Raw genomic sequence first — 18,874 nt, 5'->3', positions numbered from 1 at the left:
TGTGAGCTGACTTGGCAGAAGCCAATACAACATGCGTTTCCTTAATGTGGCACAGCAGGGTGGAGAGTGCATTTGCTAACATCACCCTGAGCCAAGCACAACAAAGCCTCAGTAGAGAAACCAAGGAGGGGGAGAAGGAGACAGCCTTGTGCACAAACAGACCTGTCCTGGGTACCTAGTTCATCCGTCCTGCAGAACATAAGAGCCATAAGAAGCTCTTATGTTACTCAAGTAACATGGAGAGTAACATGGAAAGACCTCAGGACCTGGCCAGAGTCAGGAATCCCCAGGTGATTATCTCTATAGAGGGCCCATAGAAGGCCCACTGGACACCAAGAGCAAAGGTGGGCATTTTTCACACATCACTGTGCCCAAGTCTCAAGGACAATCCTGTGGCAGCAAGCCAGGAGCGTTTGGAGCTGTTTGCCAAGTTACCACGCTTCCTTCTTCTGCAAACATATGCAGCCACTAAAACTGTCACCAGGAGAGCCCGGTACAGCACAGCTTAGGCCAGGGCCACTCCATTCCCACAAGATAATTTATGGCAGTTATTACAAGCCTTCAAGAGGGAACATGGGATGTTCTTTGGTCTTGATATCTGCCAGGATGTCATGAGAATGTCTGCATGCTTGCTACTCTGTGATATCTCTGTTAAAAGGCAGCCTCCCAGTGCTCTAGATGAGAAGAAAACGTTGTAAAGGAATGTTATTGTTGTCAATCATCTTGGGTCTCCAAGAAGGGGACATGTCATCTCAAGAAAGGGAAGAGTGACCAAGCGTGTACACAGCATTTGACCCTGGGCAAAACCCTTTTTATCTCATCCTCCAAAGACCTGTGCTGGGACTGGAGACAGAAATGCTGCTAGAGGGGTTTCAAAGCTCTTCCTAGATCTTTGAACTCATTCAACAGCTAAAGAGAGAGATCACCAAGAGAGAGCTGAGAAACCAACGCAAGCAACGCTGATATTACTTAGGATTGTAATCATACATGCAGGGACCTTGCTGAAAACAAAGCCCTTCTGGCTGATGCTGCTCACTGACCTTTCACAAGGATCTATTTATTAACAGGTGAGGGGAAGGCAGGGAGAAGAAGGAAGGGGAAATTTGTCAGTTTTTCCTAATCCAAATCATCTTATTAAATCCTCCCGTGAACCCCTTGGGTAGGTATCCCACTTTCACAGGTAAGAAATCAGCTCATAAGTAACAGAGGTAGAATCTGAACACAGGTGTGTTCAAATGGATGACTCAAAACCAGTGCTCATGACCATCGTCTATGGGTTTCTAGCCCTGATTTGCTTCAGATTTGCTGTGTGACCTTAGGCAACTCACATGCCTTCTCTGAGCCTGAAGTTCTTTATGAACTAATTCCTAAGATCCCTTCCAGCCCTGTCACTTCTTGGTTTTATCTACCTGGGTTTGGGATTTTACAGACCAATGCAGTTTCAAACATTACACACACCAAAATGTGAAGGGTTGACAGAGGGCCACAACTTTTTACTTTGCCAAATAAAAAGTACTTACCACCTACTAACACTTTTGTCTCACAAAAGGAAATATTTTCCTCCAAAAACTATAGGAAGGACATATTCTCATTGAAGGATGTTTATTTAGCTTCATTTAGCTTCACGAGAATCTCAGCACTTTATCCTTTATCTCTTTCCTTTATCTCTTTTTAACAAGGACCGCTGAAAACTTCACGGGCTGTGTTCCATCTGCACACCAGTGTTTGGGAACCACTGCCACATGCATTTCCAACCATACTAATCTTAGGACATAAAGTTTACTGCTGTTCCTGGCACACAGGAGAACCAAAGCATTTTAGTTTTAGAATAAGCTTCTGTACTGTGAATTATACAAGTCAACTATCAAGATTGCTAAAGAGATATAACACTATCATAATGATACATTGTGTTATTATTATTATTATTATTACTATTGAGTCAAAGTGCTCAGTGCTTGACATGCATTAGTTCATTTAATTCTACCAATACAACTTTTTTGTCCATTTTCTATCAAAGTATGCATTTCCCCAGGTGCACAATGATATGGAAATACTTTGGACTAGAAAAAAAACAGACTGAACATATTTCATGGCTCAAAGTGGGGAAACACACACACAGACATTTTTTAAAGCACTGCTGCTCTGAGAAGAGCACCCAGAAGTTATAGAAGAGCAACTAAAACACACACACACACAGTGTCTTCCTTGAAGAATAACTGGTCAGTCGAGAGACGCAGGTGGCCTGAGGCCAATGACCTCAGTGGCTCAATAAATCCCAGGAAAAGATCCCATGGAAGGTCACTGCTGTCATCCTGGGCTAGGGAGGAAGGAAACAAAGCTTCAGGCTACAGGTTGGAGACAGTCTGGGACCCAGGATGAATCTAACTGAGCCTTCACCTGTCGCTACCTCAGTTTACCCATCTGCAAGATGCAGTGGTCCCCACATATAAATGTCCTTTCTGGGCTGGGCACGGTGGCTCACGCCTGTAATCCCAACACTTTGGGAGGCCGAAGCGAGTGGATCACCTGAGGCCAGGAGTTCCAGACCAGCCTGGTCAACATGGTGAAACCCCGTCTCTACTAAAACTACAAAAATTAACCAGGCATGGTGGTGTGTGCCTATAATCCCAGCTACTCGGGAAGCTGAGGCAGGAGAATCGCTAAACCAGGAGGCAGAGGTTGCAATGAGCCGAGATCATGCCACTGCACTCCAGCCTGGGCGACAGAGACTCTGTCTCAAAAAAAAATTTTTTTTTAAATATAATAAATGTCCTTTTTGCCTGCCTCACAGGCAACCCTTGTTCAGCTTTACATGTCACCTTTTCTCTAAAATCTTCTTTCACTGTTTCAATTCTCACCAATCTCTTTCAGAGGAGTGAACAGAGCTAACACGTGGAGGTTCCAAGAATTAAATATGAAAATGTTAGAGATGAAGGAGACTCAACCCATTTTCTTACCACCCCACCCCCAGACCCCTGGGCCAGTTTTTAACACATGAGCAAACGAAGGAGCACAGAGACAGCAACTTGCCCAAAGCCCCGCCGCAGCTGGAAAGGCAAACCTCTCATTCATACAGAAACCACCTGACATAGGGCTACTGAATAAACACTAATCATTCGCTTAGAAAAGAAGCCTATAGGATCCACAGAATGGCTTCAATCCCTTCCACAGTCCACAGGGCTCTGTCTTGACCAGCACATCTTAAACTTTTTGGTCTCCTTTATGCTCTTAAAATTATTGAGGACCCCAAAGAGCTTTTGCTTATAATAAATCTGTTGTTGGGCATGGTGGCTCATGCCCGCAATCCCAGCACTTTGGGAGGCTGAGACGGGTGGATCACCTGAGGTCAGGAGTTCGAGACCAGCCTGGCCAACATGGTGAAACCCCGTCTCTACTAAAAATACAAAAATTAGCCAAGTGTGGTGGCGGGCGCCTGTAATCCCAGCTACTCAGGAGGCTGAGGCAGGAGAATCCTTTGAACCCGGGAGGCGGAGGTTGCAGTGAGCCAAGATTGTACCATTGCACTCCAGCCTGGGTGGCTGGGTGACACAGTGAAACTCCGTTTCAAAAAAATAAAAAATAAAAATAAATAAATCTGTCACCTGTTAACATAAATGACATTGTATGGAAAATGATGTTTCCAATACAAAAAAAAAAAGTGAGAGAGATAGCATTATTTTAGATATTTGCAAATCTCTTTAATGTCTGCTTAGTAAGAAACAGCTGGATTCTCATATTTGCTTCTGCGTTCACTCTGTTACAATAATATAAAGAAATTCTGGACTCACACAAAAACATGCAGTTGAGAAAGGGAGTATTTTCTCAGCCTTTTCAGTAGTTGTGGATATTTTTCTTTGCTGTTACACCAAAACTCAACATGTGGATGGCAGTTATTAAAAACTTCTCTGCATCGTGGAATGTGAAACTGTGTCGGTGAACTTTTCATATTCTGTTACATGAAAATCCATTGGTCTTTGCATCCATTGCACTTTGGTTTTTTTGCTGTTGTTCTTTTTTTAATTACAAATAATTGTACAATTTATAATGTATCCACTGCACTTTGAATGGCTCTGTGAACAAACATGAACCTGAAAAAGGCAATCCCCTCAAGATGGACCCCAAGCGGCAAAGTGTACCTAAATTTAAAATACAGCCAAGTGGCCATTTGCTGACTAGAGGTCACACTACATACTCCGAGTTTCCCAAAACCCCACACCCTTTTGACTTTGGGACTTTCAGAGCTCACATGAAACAAGCAGTCAGAGCCCGTCCGCTTCAGCCAATCAGAGCTCAGCTGTATCAACCAATCAGGGCTCAGCTGTATCACCAATCAGAACTCAGCTGTGTCAGCCAATCAGAACTAAGCAAGTTTGACCCCCCCCCCTTCATTTGCATAATCAAACCTGATTGGGGACATGGGCCAGAAATTTTGCTATAACAACCTAGATTCCGCCATGCCTGTAATCCCAGCACTTTGGGAGGCTGAGGCGGGTAGATCACTTGAGGTCAGGAGTTCGAGACAAGCCTGGCCAGCATGGTAAAACCCCGTCTCTACTAAAAATACAAAAATTAGTAGGGTGTGTGGGCGTGGTGGCAAGTGCCTGTAGTCCCAGCTACTCGGGATGCTGAAGCAGGAGAATCGCTTGAACCCGGAGGCAGAGGTTGCAATAAGCCAAGATCACGCCGCTCCACTGCACTCCAGCCTGGGAAACAGAGCAAGACTCCATCTCAAAATTTAAAAAACAAAACAACAACAACAAAAAAAACTAGATTCTCTCTTTGCTCTCTGGAATGCACCTTCATTTTACACCAACGCAGCATCTCCCAGTTTGCGATCTGTTCACTAGAATAAACTCTCTTTCCTCCAAATTCTTCTCTAGAAAACTTTTGTTCATAGCTCTTTTTACCCTGCATGGCTTTGTGGCCTTATGCATTCGTTATTTGGAAAATATCAGTTCACTCAGATTTGCATACATGAGGGAATGAGAGTGAAAGGACAAATAGTTTACTATTATTATAAAAATACTTTGACCTCACAGACCTCACAGATCCCTAAAAGGATCTCAGGAATCCCCAAGAGTCCCAGGACCACTCTTTGAGAACCATGGGTCTAGACTAAGGTCCAAGAACTTCCCACCCACTTAAGTATTCATTCATTCATTCCACAAATATTTACTGGGTACTCACTACATGCCAGACACTGTCCTGGGTGCTGGGAATTCATGAGTGAACAAAACAATGTCCTGACCTCATGCAGCTCACATTCTCATAGGAGAGGCAGACCATACACAAATAGACAAGTAAACTTACACTATAATGTCAGGTAGTAGTAAGTACTAGTGGAAAAAAATGAAGCACTGTGTCACCAGACATTTGCACATGCGGGATGTGGTTTGCCTGGGAAGCCTTATTCAGCAAGCCTGAGATTTGCTAATTTAAGTGTTTCACAATAAAATAAGAGCTTTTTAGAAAAATAATATTTTTTATTTGAGACAGAGTTTCACTCCTGTTGCCCAGGCTGGAGTGCAATGACATGATGTCAGCTCACTGCAACCTTCGCCTCCCGGGTTCAAGCGATTCTCCAGCCTCAGCCTGCCAAGTAGCTGGCTGGGATTACAGGCGCACACCACCACGCTCAGCTAATTTTTTATTTTTAGTAGAGATATGGTTTCACCATGTTGGTCAGGCTGGTCTCGAACTCCTGATCTCAGGTGATCCACCCACCTCGGCCTCCAAAAGTGCTGGGATTACAGGCGTGAGCCACCGCACCCAGCCTTAGAAAAACAACTTAATACCAAAATGCTTGCAGACACAGGGTGGTGGAAGAGGGACCTGCCCTAGAAGAGCTGAGAGCTTACCACTGAGGCTGAATTGCTTTCCAACTACTCTAGGAAGAGTAAACCTCAGAGGTCATCTCACTTAGGGCCTCCACCCCTCCAATGAGCCAACCACACCATCTGTTTACACACATTATCACTTCTGCAACCCCTTGCACCCATACAGCACATTCACATACACTATGTATACATGAGCCTTGTACAACTCCTGGAGGGTAGATACTATTCACCTATTTTACACATGAGGAAACTGAGCCTGGGAGAAGTTAACAAGTGTCACCCCTATTATGTAATACATGGTTTATTGCACCGCATGAATTTTTACCAAGTCTTTAACCTCTGATATTCCGCCATGTAAAGAGCAACTGGGCCAGGCACAGTGGCACACACCTGAAGCCAGGAGTTCCAGAACAGCCTGGGCAACAAAGCAAGATTACTACATCGCCATTTAAAAAAAAAAAAAAAATAGCCTATCAGGCTGGACAACATAATGAGACCCTGTCTCTACAAAAAAAAAAAAAAAATTAAGGAGGCTCAAAGGGTGAGGCAGGAGAATGGCTTAAGCCCAGGAGATAGAGGCTGCAGCGAGCCATGACTACACCACTGCACTCCAGCCTGGACAACAGAGCAAGACTCTGCCTCTCCAAAAAAAAATTTGCCAGGTATGGTGGTATAAGCCTGTGGTCCCAGCTACTCAGGAGGCTAAAGCAGGAGGATCACTTGAGGCCAGGTGTTTTGAGGCTGCAGTGAGCTATAATTGTGCCACTGCACTTCAGCCTCCAGCCTGGACAACAAAGTAAGTCCATGTCTCAAAAAATAAATAAAAAGAAGAGAAACTGGATGAAACGTTGAAAACAGAGGTAAAGTTTCTTCCTCCAAAAATGCCCTGCTCCTCATATCGCCTCTTCTCAAACAGCAAGTTAAACCTGTGAAGAAGACAAAAGAGAGATGGGACTGACGCTTAGTAGGTGCCAATATTTGGAGATATTGGCCCCATAAACATTTATGGAGACTACTCTGCACCCAGCCCAGTTCTAAACAGTGGGGATACAGAGAGGAAGAAGAAAGACCAAGCCCCTGCCCTCTGGGACCTTCTGTTCTAGTGGGCCACCATCAACACAATACCAAGAGACTATTCACCACATCTACCCTGAAAGAGTTAACTACAAAATTCGAGCTTCCTGAGACTTCATCAGTAGCATCAGCCCAACAACAGAGCCCTGTGTTCAATCTTGACATGGGCCTTAAAACATCCCTTTCAGGAGAAGAAAGAAGCTTTATGATGCTGCCCCTTCCCCCCACCCATTTTACAGATGGAAAAGTAAGCCCAGGGCCCAGAAGCCACTCTTACAATGAGTCCGTGGTGGCACAGGAGAAAAGGCAGCTCTCCTGTCTTCCTGCACAGCCCTGGCTGCAGCCTGGCCCCATTCTCTCTTTTTATATCCCAGGAGGCCTCCTTGAACAACAGCCACGCATTTGTGGCGACCGACCAACACAAAAGCCAGCCGGGGAAGTGACTATTTCAGGACGAAAGGGGCATATTTAGCAATGGTCCTCGGCGGCCACCCAAAGTCCGGCCAGCCCCAAGTCGTCCGCCAAGCCCAAGCCCCACATGGAGCTTCCTCTCCTCCCTGTTTGCCTTGCCAGCACAGTTCCCACCAAGGTTTTAAAAAAGAAGTGGAAGTTCCCTTCTGCCTGACTGGCCAGCACATTCCACTGACTCAGACTGTTCTGGGCACCACGGAGAAGACACTGTTCATTTTCCCTGGGCTGAGAACTGGCCCACATCCGGACCTGTCGCCGGCAGGAGGGGGCACTTGGCGGCTCGGCACAAGCAAATGAATGGCGTGCTATTTTTAATGCTTAGTTCCTGTCTTTATTCCAGAAGGCTGGGCACCTGTGCCAGGGTTGCTGCAAGTGTGGTTTGCAGACCACCCGCATCAGAAACACCTGGGCGCTTCCGGGAAATTCAGATTCTGGGGTCCCACCCCAAACCTAGGAGTCAATCACCAGGAGTAGGGCTCAGGAGTTTGATCTTTAACCAGCTTTTCAAGTGATTCTTTTGTAAAATAAGGTTTGAGAATCGTTGACAATCTGGGTCTGTATTCATTCATTCTTTTATTCGCTCAACAATTCCTGAGTGCCCCCAATATGCACTGGGCTAATAGGCACTGGGCTATAGAAGTAGGAATACAAAAATAAATGGCACATGCTCTTGGCCTTAGGGCCCAAGGGGAGGCATGACACAGTGTGAAGTGCTAAAGACACAGCTGAGTTACTCTGGGAGCTTAAAGGTGGAGGAATTCAATCCTGCCGGGGTGTCAGGGGCAGTTTTACAGAGGAGGGAAGCGTGGAGCTGAGGCCAAGAACAATCATTCCCTATCTTTGCCGATCTTTGGCTTTTGTTTGGCTCGGCCAAAGCCAAGATGGTATACAATCTGTCCTCACCAACCCAACACCCTTCTGACTTCTTGCAGGTACTCAGTGCACATCTGATGAATGAACAGAAACCGAGAATGGATTGGACACTGGAAACAGGAGCTAGGAAGCCACTCAGAACAGTTTTATGTGCCCCTATTGGCTAAGAACATTGGCTCTGGAGTCAGTCTCAGATGGACTCTGATCCAATTTCCCTCTTGAGTTACCCGATCACAGGCAAGTTGGCCTTTCTAAGCCTCACTCTTCACACTTGCAAAAGAGAGACAATAGCTACTTCCCATAGTTGTAGTGAAGATTAAACCTGCAGATAAAGCATCTACATCCAGCACATAGCCGGGCACATGGTATGCACTTGAAAAAGTTAAGATTTGTTCCATAGTAATAATAAAAGACCTGAAATTAAATCCAAGTTCCAGCACCAACCGGCTTTGATAAATCCATCCATCTTGGGCCTTGGGTGGCTTCTCATCTGCAAAATGAGAGGCTTAGACCAGAACCTCTCTAAAATATTTTCTAGCAATAAGACTCAATTTCTCTAAAGGTGGGAAGAGGCTTTTGTCCCCAGGAACTGTCCTGGACTGATGGGCATCTGCCCTCAGACTCACAGCATCTGAGATGCCCATCCTGCACCTGCAAGCCAGGTGAAAATCATGCCTCTTCTCTGATGGGGGATATGCTTCGGGATGTTCTGCTGTCCTCTGGGGTCTCCCTTTTCACTCTGTGCTTCCTCTTTGTATCTTTTAACATTTAGAGAGTTCAGTGGGCAGCACTCTCCCCAGCCCCAACCCAGAAGCAGGCACGGGACTGTAGGGAAGTTGACCTCCTGGCCCTCTCTTTACTCTAAAGCAGTCATCAGCTTCCCCTAAAGGCAAGCGGGGGAAAGCCTGAACACAGCCAGAAACAAAGAGCTCCAACACCTTAGGTCAGATGCAAACACACCCTTGAGAAGCTGCAGCTGGGTAGAAGGCATTCTCCCAGGGGCCGCTCCTCCTCTTCCTCTGCCCTCCTACCTTCTCTGCACAACACAGTTGCCCCCAAGAGCCTCAGAGTTAGGTGTGGGCCTTTGACTTCACTACCCAGTCTTGTCCGGCTTCATCAGCAGGCAGCAAGCTGTCCCTCCATAAAAACTGCACTAAACTCGCTACCATCCAGTGTCTGCGTTTACTCTAAGACTAGCTCAGCATCACTCACACACACAAACACACACACACACACACACGAGCGTCATGAAGGCACAACCCTTTCACCCTTCCACGCACACTCCCCTGCCTAAAGATGCCTACATCTAGAACACCGCCACCAAGACATGGAGTTACATCAGAAGAGAAGGGAAAACTCTCCCGTACTGCGTCCTCCTCTAAACCAAGCTTGGCCAACCCATGGCCCGCATGCAGCCCACCATGGCTTTGAATGCAGACCAACACAAATTCATAAACTTTCTTAAAACATTTTGAGATTTTTTTGTGATTTTTTTTTTTTTTTAGCTCATCAGCTATTGTTAGTGTTGGTGTATTTTATGTGGGGCCCAAGACAATTCTTCTTCCAGTGTGGCCCAGGGAAACCAAAAGATTGGACACCCCTGCTCTAAACTGTCCCTTGATCCTGCCCGTCTTTGCATTTCCAGTCATACACTCATTCACCCTGGTTGGTCTACACCTGGGGTCTGCTAATTTTTTCTGGAAAGAGCCAGATAGTACATAAGTACATATTTTAGTCTTTGCAGGCCATATGGTCTCTGCAGCAACTACTCAGGGCTGGCATGATTGTGTGAAAGCAACCACAAACAATGCATAAATGAAAAGTATGGCTGTGTTCCACAAAAAAAAAAAAAAAAAAAAAAACTATTTACAGACACTGACATTTGAATTTCACAGAATTTCCACATATCACAGCATATATTCTTTTGATTTTTTTCAACCATTTAATAAGGTACAAACCATTCTTAGCTCTCTGGGTATACAGAAACAGATGGCAAGCCATTGCTTTGTGATCCCTGGTCTACACCCCTGCCACCTCCTTCCTAGACTATAGCAATGCTCTCCTACCCAGCCTTCCTGATGCCTCTCACTCCGCCTTTTAAATCCATCCCGCTCACTCCTACTCTTCCTAAAAGTTCCACTTTAATCATCTCATTCCTCTTCTAAAAATGGTCAAACACCTTGGCTGGCACTTGAAGCCCATCTCTGTAGGGCTCAAGGACACCTTTCCACCCTTGTCTCCTAACAACCTGAACTGCCGAAACCCATCCTCTTAAATTTTGCACATAAACTGAATCCATCAGGCCGGGCACGGTGGCTCATGCCTGTAATCTCAGCCCTTTGGGAGGCCATGGTGGGTGGATCACCTGAGGTCAGGAGTTCAAGACCAGCCTGGCCAACATGGTGAAAACCTGTCTCTACTAAAAACACAAAATTAGCCAAGCGTGGTGGTGGGCTCCTGTCATCCCAGCTACTTGGGAGGCTGAGGCAGGAAAATTGCTTGAATCTGGGCGGCAGAGGTTGCAGTGAGCCAAGATCGCACCATTGCACTCCAGCCTGGGCAACAGAGCAAGACTCCACCTCAAAAAAAAAAAAAGAAAAAGAAAAAAAAAAAAAACACTGAATCCATCTTTAGCTATTTGTCCCAGATCTCTTCCTTAAAACCTTCCCTGATCACCCAGCTCCAACTTAGTCTCAATTCCTATAGCATCTGTTTATGCCATTCACTTAGCCATTGAAGGGCAGGATACAATTTGCAGGGAGATAAGTGTAAACAGATCATTTCAGTAGAATAAAATGAGTAGAATATTTGTTCACAAGGTTACAAATCGCTGGAGAACAAAGCAACCAGCTGGGGAAAAATCAGAAGAAGTCTTCTTAAAGGATTTAACCCTTGAACCAGGTCTTGAAGGTTGAATAGGGATTCATGAGCCATTATGAGGTCAGGATTTCGGAGCAGGGAAAAAGACCCATCTCAGGCTGCTCAGGCTGGAAAGATTCGTGCAAAGGCATGGGGTAGGGCCGAGGGTGAATGAGTGGGCAGGTGGCAGGATATTGGATCAGGAAGACTGTAGCACGCTCCGTAAGGCTGTCGGGGGGAGTCCTGGCATGGTGCTGAGACACAGAGTAGGCCTTCAGGAAATATATTTTGGGACTACCATCAAAACTGGGAGGGATTCCATTTCTCATTCCTGGAAGAGTCGGTCACTCCAAGCCTCAAAAAATCAACAAACAAGAGCATCAAAGGGTCCATGGAGGGAAATCACTGGTCTTTAATCTCCCTGTCTTCTCTTTCAGCCCACACCCACAGCTCCAAGAAGAACTGGGTGTGAGGTCTCAACAGGCCCAAGCCTCTGTTTTCTGCTATGTAACCTGCAACCCCACTTAGCCATCTTGGAAAATGTTACATACAAGTTAAGGCTTTATTTCTGTCCTAAGATCTTGTAACTAGGACAAAACAGTAAAAGTAACCTTTTTTTTTTTTTTTTTTTTTAAAGAAAAAAGACTTGGCCAGGCACAGTGGTTCATGCCTATAATCCTACCACTTTGGGAGGCCAAGCCAGGTGGATCACCTGAGGTCGGGAGTTCAAGACCAGCCTGACCAACATGGAGAAACCCCGTCTCTACTAAAATACAAAATTAGCCGGGCATAGTGGCCCGTGCCTGTAATCCCAGCTACTCGGGAGGCTGAGGCAGGAGAATCACTTGAACTGGGGAGGTGGAGGTTGCGGTGAGCTGAGATGGCGCCATTGCACTCCAGCCTGTACAACAAAAGCGAAACTCCATCTCAAAAACAAAAAAAGAAAAAGAAAAAGAAAAAAGAGTTGTTCTTTTCCACCAATTGTAAAATCCTTTTCATTTCTCTAAGACATCTTTTTTTTTTTTTTTTGGAACTTCACTGGCTTATGTTTGATATCTTAAAGGCGCAGATATTTTGTAACCCTCCCCCTTTACCATTTAAAAGAATTATAAAAATAGAAGTCCCCAAAAAAATCTTAAATGCAACCGCCACAGGGTCTTCCATTGATGCCAATTCCTACAGGCTTCAGTGGCAAGTATTTCTGAGCTGGTGGGAGCTTTGAAGTCAACTCTTTGAAGTGAGCCTGGTACTTTCTCAATACTAAAGGAAGTAAAAATGGAAGCTAAAAAATGAGGAGAAAGAACCAAAAAAGGGAAGAAGGCCCCTTTGAACACAAGAGCTCCCTGATTTCATCCCTTATCCAGAGTAACTCCAGACCGACTTGATTCTACGTATATCAGCAAAACACTTTTTATATATGAAACAAAGAAAAGACAGTGTCATCTCCCATAAGATTATAATTTATTAAAACAAGGTAAGACGAAAAAACAAACTCTAATACAACAATGAATGTGCAAAACACCATTAGAGAAACAGAAGAGGTAAGACACCAATGCTTGGAGAGAAGCTACTACAGTCAGGCCCTGTGTAAGGTACCCCAGCCGCACCAGCTCCTGGGGGTTAGGTATCCTCTGCCCCATTTTGTAAGGCACTGAGAACATAAATTGACCCACTCAAGATCACTCCCCAGGTAAACAGATGGGTGAGAATGGAACCCAGGTCAAGCCACCATGTTCTTCCTATAGGGTAATTCCAAGAGGAGAGAAAGTATACCTGGTTGGGGTAGGGGGAAGGACCATGAGAGGCTTCATGAACAAGGGGGCCTTTCAGATGGAAATGGGATGACCAGGACTTTAGCTGGGAAGGAAGAACACTCCATGCAGGAGACTCAAACACCCAGTTCCAGGAGAGAAAACAACGGGCAGGTTGGCTGAACTGGAACTCCGGCTACATCTCAGGGAATGAGGCTGGAAAAGGAGACATGATAGAAGGTGCGGAACGGCAAGGTAAAATGTGGCAGAAAGCAGCAGCCACCAAGGGAAGGGACATAACATCTGGGAAGGACGTTAAGAGCCTAGCACAGGACAGGTGTGGTGGCCCACGCCTGTAATCGCAGCACTCTGGGAGGCCAAGATGGGAAGATCGCTTGAGCCCAAGAGTTCAAGACCAGCCTGAGCAACACAGTGAGAACCCATCTCCACGACACACACACACAAAAAAAAATTTAAATTAGCCAGGCATGGTGGCACTATAGTCCTAGATACTGGGGAGGCTAAGGAAGAAGAATCACTTCAGCCCAAGAGTTCCAAGCTGCAGTGAGCTATGACTGCACCACTGCACTCCAGCCTGGGTGATAGAGTGAGACCCTGTCTCAAAAATAAATAAATAAGGCCAGGCACAGTGGCTCACACCTGTAATCCCAGCACTTTGGGAGGCCGAGGCAGGGGGATCACAAGGTCAGGAGTTCAAGACCAGCCTGCCTAACATGCTCAAAATACAAAAATTAGCTGGGCGTGGTAGCGGGCCCCTGTAATCCCAGCTACTCAGGAGGCTGAGGCAGGAAAATCACCTGAACCCAGGAGGCAGAGGTTGCAGTGAGCTGAGATCGTGCCACTGCACTCCAGCGTGGGTGACAGAGTGAGACTCCATCTCAAGAACTAACTAACTAACTAAATAAATAAATAATGCTAGCATGTAACTGCTAGTTGTTAACAAAGAAAAATCTTGGAGGTTCAATAGTTTCCAACTATTCTTCATGCTCTCCTCCTTCAGCTGTCTCAGCTGGTATACACCCACTAGCTCCCCTGTATGCAAAGGAACCTGGCCAAACGACTGACAGCCATCACTTCCCCTTCACTGCACCTCACCTATGCTTGCTTAATGTGTAAAACCCACATAAAATTTTTGGAGGTGAGATTCTTCCATGCTGAGAGCACTGACTCCTGGCCCTAATTTGCTGAAATCTCATATTCTCATTAATTATTCCAGCAACAGCCTTAGAATTCTCAGAATTACCTAAAAACTAGGGCACACTGCACTTTAGACAACGTTCAACGTGAGAGTCAAAAAAAACTCTGAATCCCTGGCCTAAGGATTAAGGTTCAGTGTCTCCACAACCATCATGTGAACACTGAACTTCACAGTTTCACCCAAATTGCATCAGTACAATAATTGACTTTTTTCACACCAACTTTACTAACACCCCCTCTGGGTTACAGGAGAAAGGGTCTAATTAGATTAAGGCTCAGAAAGATTACACACCTTGCCCAAGTTCACAGAACTGGTGGGGAGAGAGTCTTTGCCACTCCCTAAATGATGCTGGTTTATATAATGCATCGTTGCCTAGAATCTAAATACTGTCTATTAATTTGGGTCTCATGCTGGGAAATTACAAATTCAGTCGTGATATACATGATTCTTGTCAAGTAAAAGGCTCTAAATATATCCATGCACAAATTAATCCAAGGTTCCAACATGTCAATACTAAAGACAGCTGAAATAATTACTGCTGCAAAAATAAATTAGGAACACAGAATATGTAAAGATATTTAAGTTTCTCAATTTAAAGTCCTGTAAACACTTTTTTTTCTTTTTTTAGTTTTTAAAAATTACAGCCTGAGCAACGTGGTGAAACCCCATCTCTACAAAAAATACAAAAATTAGCTGGGCATGGTGGCATGTGCCTGTAGTCCCAACTACTTGGGAGGCTGAGGCAGGAGGATTACTTGAGCCCAGGAGGTCAAGGCTGCAGTGAGCCATGATCGAGCCACTGCACTCCAGCCTGGGTGACAGAGTAAGATCCTGTCTCAAAAATAGAAATATGCTACATGGCTTATAAATTATAAACTATGGTTTTTTAAAGTTTAATATGTTTTAAATATAATTTTGTCATGTAAAATATATATAAGAAAACAGCTGCAAGCTGTCTTAAATATAATACTCTAAAGATTTGCAAAGTGAATGGGTCAACTGAAAATGCAAGAAAAACCTATGAGACATTTTCAGCTACGTGGGTTTACTTTTAAATCACATATACATAGAAATTTTTTAAATAATAAACCATCACCCAGAAAAAAAGGAGAAGAGAAACTGAACTTGAAAGTGAAAAGATGTCAGATATCTTTTTTTTTTTTTTAAAGGAAAAACCGATCAAGGGAATTGGGAAAGGATCCTTTCACTATGAGTCCAAAAGTCCTAAGTCTGGAAATTTTCAAGTTACAGTTGATCAGTTCATATTGAAGAAGCCATAAACAGAAAATGACCTATTGGCAGCAAAGGAAAAGTGACTTGACAGTAATAGCAGTAGTCTGTGCTAGTAAACACTGTGCTAAGCACTTACAGTTATCTCTCCATCTTACAGATGAGAAAACTGAGGTAAGCAGTTCATGGGAAATGGATCAAAGGGCAGGACGATGGGTGGGAGTTTGGACTGCAGGGAGCATCTGCTAAACAAGGTCACCATCACAGCAGCTGCACCTCCGGGGATCTCAGGAGAAGCTGGACCTCATGTGGGATGCCCACATTTTAGAATAGAGACTGCCAGTGAAGAAAGGCCAGGACAGGAATGGCCAAGGCCCGCAGGGAACAGATCAGATAGCTGGGGACATTTAACCCAGAGAACATACCAAAGGAAATGAGAGAGACATACGTAGCTCCCTGTGTGTGAGCCCAGAGGAACCAAACAGAGCCAGTGGGCACAAGGTGAAGCCTGGAGACCACCCCCATCGTAAGATTGTTCTGACCAGCAGAACCACGTTAAAATGAAAAGGTATCTATGAACACATATATCACTTAAATTAATTTGGACATTCAAGTACCATCATCATTTTTACTGTAGCCACAAGCCATTTATACTATTATCTATTTAATATTCTTATTTAAATTGACCTGCATATTTTTTACTGAAATAAAATTAGCTTCACCCTATGTAATACTATCCAAGAAACCATGGGGTTTTAATGGGCTTCATTGTTTTATGGGCTTTTTCCTAATACATATTAAAATAAATGACTATTAATGTTCATCTGTGCAACATTTAAAATCATCCTGCACACCAGTAGCGCAGTATATCAACACATTCAGAAACACAGATCAAAAAGAGTCAAGAAAAACAGATCACTGGCGTTGGGAATGGACAAAAGCCAATGATCTTCTGTTTCTATGTGAACACTCCTGAATCTCTGTGCATTTCCAAATGGGTAAGATATATATTGCTGTCTCTATTCAAATGATTTTTAGGATTGTTGGAAAAAATACACCCCAGTACAAAGCACAATCCCAAGGATCTAGTAGTTTGATACTTCTTGCCACCTGCCATGGTTTGAATGTCTGTCCCCTCCAAAACTCATGTTGAAATTTAATTGCCATTGTAACAGTATTAACAGATGGGATCTCAGAGAGCTGATTAGGCCATTAGGACACCACCCTCATGGGTGGGGTTGGTACCATTATAAAAGGGCAAGTTCAGCCCTCTTTCTTTGCCCTTCCGTACTTCTGCCATGGGATAGCACAGCAAGAAGGCCCTGGCCAGATGCTGGCACCTTGATACGAGACTTCCCAGCCTCCAGAACTGTGAACCAGTGAATTTCTGCTCACCCCTTACTCAGTCTTGGGGCTGGGCACAGTGGCTTACACCTGTAATCCCAGCAGTTTGGGAGGATGAGGTGAGCGGATCACCTGAGGTCAGGAGCTCAAGACCAGCCTGGCCAACATGGTGAAACCCCGTCTGTACAAAAATACAAAAATTAGCCAGGCATGATGGCAGGTGCCTGTAATCCCAAGTACTCAAAAGGCTGAAGCAGAAGAACCACTTGAACCCGGGAGACGGAGGTTGCAGTGAGCCAAGATCATGCCACTGCACTCCAGCCTGGGTGACAGAGTGAGACTCTGTCTCAAAAAAAAAAAAAAAAAAAAATGGCCAGGCGTGGTAGCTCACACCTGTAATCCCAGCACTTTGGGAGGCTGAGGCAGGTAGATCATGAGGTCAAGAGATCGAGACCATCCTGGACAACATGGTGAAACCCCGTCTCTACTGAAAATACAAAAATTAGCTGGGCGTGATGCATCTGTAGTCCCAGCTACTGGAGAGGCTGAGGCAGGAGAATTGCTTGAACCCGGGAGGTGGAGGTTGCAGTGAGCCAAGATGGCGCCACTGCACTCCAGCCTGCACAACAGAGCGAGACTCCATCTCAAAAAAAAAAAAAAAAAAGGCTGGGTGTGGTGGCTCACACCTGTAATCCCAGCACTTTGGGAGGCCGAGGCGGGAGGATCACGAGGTCGAGACCATCCTGGCTAACACGGTGAAACCCCATCTCTACTAAAAATACAAAAAATTAGCCGGGCGTGGTGGCGGGAGCCTGGAGTCCCAGCTACTCGGGAGGCTGACACAGGAGAATGGTGTGAACCCGGGAGGCGGAGGGTGCAGTGAGCCAAGATCGCGCCACTGCACTCCAGCCTGGGCAGAAGAGTGAGACTCCATCTCAAAAAAAAAAATTACTCAGTCTCAGGTATTCTGTTACAGCAGCAAAAGCAGACTAAGATATCACCTCTACTAATGTTTTTCACATTGTTTGATAGAAAGAGTTCAATCAATGGCCACTGTTATTATGAGCTTATTATATCTGTTCGGAACCCCATAGAATGTTCCCTGCACTGGAAGAAAAGTGAACTAGAGAGTATCTAACCCTTCTTTTCACTCATCTGTAGTTCTAGTGAACCAATAATTATGCAATCCCAGGAAAACCAAGTCCCTCTACCTCTCAGAAAATAAGTAATAATATACTTTAACAGCAATTTCTACAATTATGTGACATTCAGACCAACTAAAGGTCCTATCATACAGCACTAAATTATCAACTTCCCTCTGAATTTGAAAATGTCAAAGCCATTTTTAATTAAAGAATATAAAAATAGTTCTGTCCTCCAAACGATAATGAATGATATTTGCTGTGTTGATAAATTGCCAGAAGATAAATAATGAAGTATACTTCAATAATCCCATTTAAGAAATTTTCCACACAGAATAATACATAGAACAAAAACTCTTAGCAATGGCACGTTCACATTTAAAATCAGATCACCAGCAGGAGCAAAAACAAAAGGCCCATGGAGAAATCCCCTCGCATAAGCGTATTACTCAGGTGAATTAAACTATACTTGCTGAGGGGATTCAGGTAGTGAAATAAAAATAATTTAAATAGTGTGAGTACTACTCCACCCACACTATGGAGATGAGACTAAGCTGGGAGATCTAAATCTACTGAGTCCCAACCCAATTCCTGTGTGCCTTTTTTTTTTTTTTTTTTTTTTGGAGACAGAGTCTTGCCTGTCACCCAGGCTGGAATGCAGTGGTGCAATCTCAGCTCACTGCAACCTCCACCTCCTGGGTTCCAGCAGTTCTCCTGCCCAGCCTCCCTAGTAGCTGGGATTACAGGCGCCCACCACCACACCTGGCTAATTTTTATATTTTTAGTAGACATGGGCTTTCACCATGTTGGCCAGGCTGGTCTCGAACTCGTGACCTCAAGTGATCCACCCACCTCAGCCTCCCCAAAATGCTGGGATTACAGGCGTGAGCTACCGCGCCCAGCCCCTTGTGCCATTTCTCAACATCCTCCTGGTGAGCTAACCTTTAAGGATATGGATTTTCCATACAGGTAGCCCCTAAATACCACATTTTATTGGATGCCCAACCAAAGATATGGCACTTTTTTCAACCACAAAAGGACCAACTGGCTGAGGAGAGCTTATTGAGATATGGT

At 44.7% G+C, this 18,874-nt stretch overlaps 1 protein-coding gene across 2 annotated transcripts in view; it reads right to left on the bottom strand.

Moving 5' to 3' along the window:
- PTPRJ (protein tyrosine phosphatase receptor type J) overlaps positions 1–18,874 on the bottom strand; it is a 190,467-nt gene that overhangs the window by 81,458 nt on the left and 90,135 nt on the right. The window lies entirely within an intron of this gene.

Source organism: Pan paniscus, chromosome 9 (genome assembly GCF_029289425.2).
Source record: "Pan paniscus chromosome 9, NHGRI_mPanPan1-v2.0_pri, whole genome shotgun sequence".
In the NCBI taxonomy this organism is placed as follows: domain Eukaryota; kingdom Metazoa; phylum Chordata; class Mammalia; order Primates; family Hominidae; genus Pan; species Pan paniscus.
This window is presented reverse-complemented; position numbering and strand designations above follow the sequence as displayed.